Below are 8,926 nucleotides of genomic sequence, written 5' to 3' on the forward strand. Positions count from 1 at the left end.
CTTTCTAAAGAGTACTAGTATACTGACTAAACTATCCACTTGCTATGCTTAGCTGCTCTGTTGTCTGAATCGTGACACTTTGCCAGCTGAAACTTGCCTATCACACTGTCGCTGCATTGCTCAACTAAAAACACAAATATTTGTAGTTTTTGCCTGTCATAATGCAACTAAGCATACTAGTCTCAACTAAGCATACTAGTTTTTTGTAGTGAGACAGTAAGATAGTGAGACAGTAAGAAGGAAACTTCCCAGATTATGTAGAAAGAAAATACTTGGTTTGACAGCAAGTACCATGACATGAATCAAAAAACATATACGGTGGGAAAAATAAAATGGCAGAAACCTGGGAGGTTCTGGTTTGCTGTATCTCCACCAGTTTGGGTTGGTGAATGTGGATGATTTTTTTATCCTGTGAACTCATTGTACTGCTACAAGAATTTGGTATCATCATGGTGTAATTTTGTTAACATTCTGGTTTTGTTAGATAGTGGCTACACTAATCTAGAGTGATACAATTTTCCTTCCCATTTGGTATCATCATGTTCAGTGTATACAGTTATAACATCATGTGGGTTTTTTAAGTCTGTTTACAGCTCATGTGGGTTTTAACATCATGTGGGTTGGTGAATGTGGATGATTTTTTTATCCTGTGAACTTGAATGTTGCAATGCTGTTTTCTTCAGAGGCTACTGTCAAAAACTTGAGCTACTGTCTTGCAAAGATGATGATCATCTTGCTAGTTTGCTGGGTTTTGTCTCCGACCATTGTGTCGTGATGAATTTGCAGGTACCCCGAGTTGCCCTTGAGTTTGCCGGAATGTCGATTAACTTCCGTTCCGGCAAATTCGGGTACTCCATATGTCCTATTTTCAGCAAAGGTCATGCTAAAATTTTCCGTGAATTTTAGCATGACTTTGCTAAAAATAGGACATATGGGGTACTTGCGACTAATGCATGGGCCGGGGTATCTTAGTACTTAGTTAAGTAGGATCAACTGCCCTGCCATTCTTGCTGCATTAAACCATAGGTGGCAATAGAGCCAAGTTATTAGGCCCAACTTAGAATTCTCCTTAGCATCGATAAACCCTAGATGATAAACCCAACATAGGTGGCAATAGAGCCAAGTGATTAGTGCCAAGTGATTAGGCCCAACCTAGGGTGCCTCGGCATCGATAAACCCTAAATGATGAAAACTTAACTTGGCTGCCCCGGATGCCTCGGTGTCGATGAGAACCTAAATGATGTACGCTTAGGCTTTTAGGGTGCCTCGGCGTCGACAAACCCTAAATGATGAAAGCTTAGGCTTTTAGGGTGCCTCGGTGTCGACAAACCCTAAATGATGAGACCATGATCTTGTTCCTTGACAATAACCAACTTTTTGACCAAACTTTTTTCCTATTTAGAGCGAAACATGGCCCACAACGATGAGGCCGGTGGTTCGGGCGGCAAGCAATTCTGGGAGCTGTCCCAGGAGATGGAGGAACAACCTCACCGCTATGAGGACGCCGCGGAAGACACCGATCCTGATTACACAACCCCTAGTGGCGTCGGGGATGACACCACTGATGGTGCCGCCGAGGATGCCACCACTGATGATGGCGGCGCACACACAGATGGCAGCCAACCGAAGAAGCAAAGGAAGGACCGGCGCCCGAATGCGCTCCGCACCCTCAAGGAGGAATTCACTCAAGTGGACTCCGACGGGAATCCAACGGAGCCCAAACATATAGTCAAGGGGTACTCGGTTCAGCTCGGGTGCATTCTCCGGAGCACCGTCTCGATCAACACCGAGAACCTTAGGCATAAGGACCGAGGGAATTTGCGCAACCTCCTCTTCACGAAGCTGCACGAACGATACAAGTTCCCCGCCGAATTTGAAAACACACGCCTCTCAGGGAATAAAGTGAACAGTGCCGCCCTCACGAAGATGAGCACGGCCCTGTCTACTTGGAGAAGCGCGGTGAAGAGAATGATTGATAAAGGTGATAGTTATGAGAAGATCAAGGCGAAATATCCTTTGATGAGCGAAGATGAGTACAAGGAGTTCAAGATCAAGTGCGAGAGCAGTGCAACCTCCGAATCAAGTCAGTGGGGGAAAGAAATGCGGGAGTTGAACTTAGGGGAACACAAACTCGGTCCCGGCGGTTACAGAGTGGCGGAGCCTATATGGGACAAGGAGGACGCGGAGCGTGCCGAGCAAGGCCTACCGCCCCGCTTCGAGAAATACAGCGGTGACAAGCAGACCAGGAACTATGTCAGGGCCCGGTACAAGGAGGACCCGATAACAAAGGAGCTTACCACGGATCCGAAGACCAGGGCGCTTGAGCTTCTTCTGGTAAGGAATACACCCCCGCGTAATTAGCTCCATATGGTTGCACTCTAATTAATCCCCAATATTTCTAAATGGTTCACGTTCCTTTCGCAGGACACTGAAAGCAGTAGCGCGGGGTCGTCTAAGAGCTCCCCTTTCGACACCCCATTAAATAGGGCGTTGAACGTAATGAAAAACAAGGATAAGCTCACTAAGCCGACGTCAGCTGGTCGTGTGGCCGGCAAAGGCCTGTCCACAAAATGGGGGTCATACTATACCGCTGGTGTGCGGAAGGAGAAAAAGACCAGCTCGAAAGCCAGACGCGCGAGGTTGAAGAACTCAAGGCACAAGTGGCGCGGATTCCGGAGCTTGTCCAAGAGCAAGTGCAACAACAACTTGGAACGACGCTCAACGACATGGTGCCTACATTGATTCATGGGCTGACGACGTGGATTGCGGGCGGCCAACAGGGTCCTCCCCCGGTTCCCAGCTTCACGGTCAGCAACTCGCACAGCGCGCAGGCGGCGCCATTGGTGTCTCCGGCGGCGGCGCCATTGGTGTCTCCGGCGGAGGCGGTATTCGTGTCTCGGGCGCCGGCACGGGCATTGGAGCTTAATACACCCGAGTGTACGCCGGCCGGCACCTCGCCAACAAGCGTCCCCTCCGTCAGTTGCACGCCCGCCGTTGGCGGTGCCTCGACATTAGCCGAGCTCGATGGCATCATGGTAACTAAGCCTCTCGACCGATGACTTCATCTCCTTGCCTTTGACTGGGCATCCCTGACGCCATGTACATGTTTTCGCAGGGCACCGCCGACGTTCCGTGCACTCTTCTGCACTTCGTGGGCGCTGAGTTGGTCGATGTCGCCAAGGGCAGAATCGTTCAACCGGGCAACCCCATGTTCCACGGTAATCCGATGCCACCCACAATGTATAGGGTTGAAGTGGTTCGGGTGCTGCCAGGCTGCGACGAGCTGTTACCTCCGATTCGACCCGCTGGGGCCGACGAAGAAGATGAGATGACCCTCAGCGCCTGCGTAAACTGGCCCCTGCTTTGGCCGAAGAGCCAGATTCGTTTGGGGGCGAGGGACACCACCCCACAGACAAGACCGCCAGTCGTGCCGGCGCCAAGCCATGGCAAGAACGCCGCAACGCTACCGGACCTGCCGGACATCCCTATGGCACAGGATCCGGACAGCCCTATGGCACAGGATCCGGACGGCGACGACAACGACGACGGTACATTTACCAACGTTGATAAGTACTTTGCCGAACATGGGTACGCTGACGAGTTCTGCGGGCCTCTTTCTCAAGAACCCAACCAAGACCACCGCGATCTAGCTGGTACGGCGGAGAAATCCAATTGCAACAGGCGTCGTCTGGCGTTCAGTTCTCAGGACACGCCTCCAGCTCCCGCCTTCACCGAGCCTCAGATAGCTGAGGTGCGAAATATTATCAGCCCCAACACGCTCAAGAAGGCGGTCTGTGAGCAGAACTCGGTCCCATTACAGGAGATCAAGAAGAAGGGACGGAAACGAAAGACTAACAAGGGCGCCGGTGCGAGCCAGCCGGCACCGAGTTCGATCCGTGCTCAGGACGGGCCACCTTCACCTAAGGATATCTCGAGGAGGGTGCATGTGGCGGGTAGGGCGATGCTACCGCCAAATATGCTGAATGCTGCAACCGGTGCTATGCGGAGTCTGCACGACAGTGTTCTTTCTTTGGAGAAGCGGCGTCTCAGAGAGAAGGATGTGGCATACCCGGTTTTCGTGGCCAAGGTGCCAGAGGGCAAGGGCTTTGTGGATGGCGACATCGGGGGTACGATCGTCCTGCGGTTTGATGACATCTTTGCTATGTTTAACCTTCATCCGCTGCACTACACCTTCGTTCGGCTGTTTTCGCTGAGTATGGAGATGCGGATCATTAGAGACAAGACCCCGGACATCGTGATAGTCGACCCCTTCTACATGCGTGCCAAGCACTTGAGCAGCGCTGGGGACCGCCAAGTTGCGAGTTCACACCTCGAAGGCGTCATTCTGGCAAACCCAGATAAGGATAACTTCCTTGTGGCTTACTTTCCCGAGTAAGTCATCCCTTAACCGCCCCGTAACATATGATTTCTTAGATTTCGATCGTTCTTTTTTTTCTAACATTCCGTGTTCTGTGCAGTGACACACATTGCACACTCATCCTCTTAAGCCCGAAATATTCCATGGCCACGTATTTCGACCCGAACCGTAACTCCAACATAGACTACACAAATGTCAAGAAAGTTCTTGATGATGTTCTCCCCGGCTACACCAAATCTGGAGGCACCTTCACCAGGGCAGTTCGTAAGTACGGCAAGCACATGTTCTCACACAATACGAAGTTCTGCTGCGTCAAGCAGCCGCCTGGCGGTCAGAAGGATGCCTACTACGCCCTCCATCACATGCGGGCGATCGTAAGGGACCATCATCAACTTCTGCTACCAGATAATCTCAAAGATTGGGCCGCGAGCTTGTCGGCAGTCCAGGACGCGGACCTCAGACAAGAATTCTTTCACATCCAGTCGGAGTTTGCGGACATCATCCATCAAGATGTCCTTCATACCTCGGGGCAGTTCTTCCTCAGATATCAACCGTCCAACAGTGAGATAGATGAAACGCTACAAATGCAGGGTGACAACGACCGCGATTTCATGACCATCACGATAGACGGCGGCTTCATCCACGCTCCTGTCCGATGAGTCGAGTCGAAAGTAGTGATGTGTAGTTCTGAAACATTGATTGGCTCATGTTGTAATTATACTTTAATGAATTCGTATGTCTCTTTGGTTTGGACAGTCGTTCAACTTAGATGTAATCGATGCTATTTATTAGTAGGACCATGAATCGTGCTATTAATGTCTTGCTTTTCTCTTCCAATCCTTTTGTTGCATACTTACATATTGCTTATGTATTGTCTGTTGTTTGGCTTGTGCATAGAGATGCCGTCGTATGTCGTGTACAAGGGTAAGGTTCCCGGAGTCTACGACGACTGGGAGGAGTGTCGGAGACAGGTTCACCGTTTCAGCGGTAACAGTTACAAAGGGTACACCACTAGGGCGGAGGCCGAATGTAGATACGCCCGCTATCTAGCGGGAGAGAGGAGGGAGCGTTGGAGGAACCGGATGAAGACCAGTTTGATCGCGATGATGCTCATCGTGATGACCACAGCTCTCTTCTATGTGATGGTAGTTTAGATGATCGATATCGACTTGTAATGTGAAGGCAAACTCGATACTCGCGGTCTTGAGACTTGTAATGTTTTATCTTTGTTCGGTCTTTTGAATTCGGAGACTAATATGATGAATTGTATTCGGAGACTAATCTTCTATTGTATTCGATGAATCTGATGTTGCTGTGTGCTGCTGTCTATATTCTGTCCAATAATATATTTTGTAACCTGTGCAAAAATCAGAAAAGCAAAAAAAAAAACCTAATATTCATACTAATGGCGCACCACACAAGACACTAATGGCGCACTGTGATCATCACACTAATGGCGCATTAACTGCTGGTGCGCCATTAGAATGCCAAAGCACATGGGTACATATGGCCCCCTGGGAGGCATTCTAATGGCGCACTGCAGGCTATACTAATGGCGCACTACGTGGTGCGCCATTAGAACACCAGATACTAATGGCGCACCGGTGGTGCGCCATTAGAATTTAATTCTAATGGCGTGATGCCAGTGGCGCACCGGTAGTGCGCCATTAGAAGGCAAATTCGGTGCGCCACTAGCATGCCTTTTCCTAGTAGTGTAATAAAGATCTTCGTAGAATATGTAGGAACCAATATGAGCATCTAGGTTCCACTATTAGTTATTGACTGGAAGTGAGTCTTGGTCATGTCTACATAGTTCTCGAACCCGTAGGGTCCACATGGTTAACGTTCGATGACGATCGGTATTATGAGTTTATGTGTTTTGATGTACCGAAGGTAGTTCCGAGTCCCGGATGTGATCACGGACATGACGAGGAGTCTCGAAATGGTCGAGACATAAAGATTGATATATTGGAAGGCTATGTTTGGACACCGGAATGGTTCCGTATGAGTTCGGGCATTTACCGGAGTACCGGGAGGTTATCGGAATCCCCAGGGGCTTAATGGGCCTACATGGGCTTTATTGGAAGAGAGAGGAGAAGGCCAAGAGGAGGGGCGCCCTGTAACACCCCGGATATGACTTACCCAATTTGTAATACAACTCTTGCCGTTTCCGGCCTTAAGTTATTTTATTTTCTCGGGTTCGGGTCTTTGTCTCCGTGTGTTGTTATCGTTGTCATGCATCTCATATCATGTCATCATGTGCATTGCATTTGCATACGTGTTCATCTCATGCATTCGAGCATTTTCCTCGTTGTCCGTTTTGCATTCCGGCGCTTCGTTCTCCTCCGGTGGTCATTTCTACCTTTCTTTCGTGTGTGGGGATTAAACATTTCTGGATTGGACAGAGACTTGCCAAGCGGCCTTGGTTTACTACCGGTAGACCGCCTATCAAGTTTCGTACCATTTGGACTTCGTTTGATACTCCAACGGTTAACCGAGGGACCGAAAAGGCCTCGTGTGTGTTGCAGCCCAACACCCTTCCAATTTGGCCCCAAACCCACCTAAACCTTCTCCATCATCTAGAGCGTTCGATCACGATCGCGTGGCCGTAAACCGCACCTCATTTGGACTCTCCTAGCTCCCTCTATGGCTATAAATAGAACCCCCCCCCCCCGAAATCCGGATCTCCTTCTCCCCCGAAACCCTAAAATCGCCCCGCCGCCGACGGACATGTCCGCCGCCTAAATCGGACACATCGTCGCTGCCGCCCGCAGCCAACCGGGGGCCGCCACGTGGCGCGCCGCCACCCGCAGCCACGCCGGCCCGCGCGGTCCGCCGCGAGCCCCCGTGGCCCAGAGGAGCCGCCGTCGCCCGCGCCCTTCTCCTCCCCGACGCCCCTCGCCGTGCCGCCGCCTCCACCCGTCTCCGGCGCCGACCCGCTCCGGCTACCACCTCGTCGCTGGGCCACCTCAGCCACCGCTCCGGCGACCTCACCAGCCGGTGCCGCGAGACGCCGCGCCGCCACCTCGCCTCTTGCCGGCGCCGCCAAGTCCGGTGCCGCGCCACCCGCCGCCGTCCGGCGACCCCCCTCGGCTTCCGCGCCACTCCGGCGACACCCCCCTCCGGCGTCTACAGCTCTGGCGAGCTTAGATCCGCCGCCACCTCGGTTTCCGTGCAAAACCCTAGATCTGTTTTCAGAGGGTATATTTTTTCCTAAGTCCCCGTTTTCCCAGAACCATATGCTCATGTTCATGGCATCGTAACTCCTCATCCGTAACTCCGTTTTGGGCATATAGCATATCAAAATGTTCGCCTCAGAGAGTACATCATTTCATTACATTGCATCATTTTCATTTGAGTTCATCTTGATGCCCGAAATGCTGTTCGAAGGGTGCTAGTTGAGATAATTGTCAGATCTGCTGCTCCATTTAGATATTTGTCATTTTTTGCCATGATTATTGTGTGCGTGATATGTCCATCAGCTCTACATGTGTTTTGTTAAGGGTTTTGCCATCTATCCAGAGGTGCAACCCATGTATTTTTGTGATGTGTGTGGTGACTAGCACAAGCTTGCAAAGTGAGGCACTTGGTAATGCTGATTTCAGGGACTTAGCATTTTCACTAAGTCCTTAAGCTGTTTGTTTCATATGGCCATATGTTCATATTGTTTCCTAGTGATCCGTGCATCTTTTGAGGATGATCAGTAAAGATGTTTTGTTAATCTTGTAGTTCTCTATCCATCCATATCTTTGTTTGCAATTATGGAGCACCCTAGCTTGAGTCAATCGAGCTCTATTTTTGCTACTTCGTGAATCTGGGCAGATTGTCTACTTGTTAGCGATTTTGCCTAGGATGTTGTAGTTGGTCCGTGCATGCTATGCTATTGTTCTTGCCATGTCTAGCTTGAATTTTGTGTATTCTTGATGGGTGTATGCTTAGCTTGTCATGACTTGCTTTGTAGTGAGTGCATCGAGCTTGTAAACATGCCTACTTGATATCTGTTTCAGCATGTTCCAGTTTTCACAAAGTCTGAGAACTGATTATGCTTTTGCTATGTTCACATGCTTGCTAATATGTTTTCTGATCCCTTTTGGCTCATGGTCACTAAGGGACTTTTGTTAAGCTTTTTGAGTAGCTCCATGCCATGTTTTACTTTGCCATGTTCAGGTCCTGTAGCATGTAGTTTTGTTGCTCCAAAGAGTGCTACCTGATCTGAAATTTCAGACAAGTGCTAATTTCACCAAGTCTGAAATCTGTTTACCATATGCATTTTTGTCATGCTTGTTTGAACCTGTTAATGGATGATTTGGCCGTAGCTCAGTGCTAGAATTTTGTTAAGCATCTTGAATGCATCCCTTCCATGTATTTTGTTGTCATGTTTGAGTGTTGTAGCATGTTCATCTCATTGCATTTAGATGGCTACTTGCTGTAAATCGCAGACCATGGTCATATTTGAATCGCTAGCCATTTCCAAACCGTAACTCCGATTCCGGCGTTCTTTATATCGTTTTCAAGCGATTTCATCTCATCTTTCCAGTGGCACACTTG

Source organism: Triticum aestivum, chromosome 3A, assembly GCF_018294505.1.
Source record: "Triticum aestivum cultivar Chinese Spring chromosome 3A, IWGSC CS RefSeq v2.1, whole genome shotgun sequence".
Taxonomy (NCBI): domain Eukaryota; kingdom Viridiplantae; phylum Streptophyta; class Magnoliopsida; order Poales; family Poaceae; genus Triticum; species Triticum aestivum.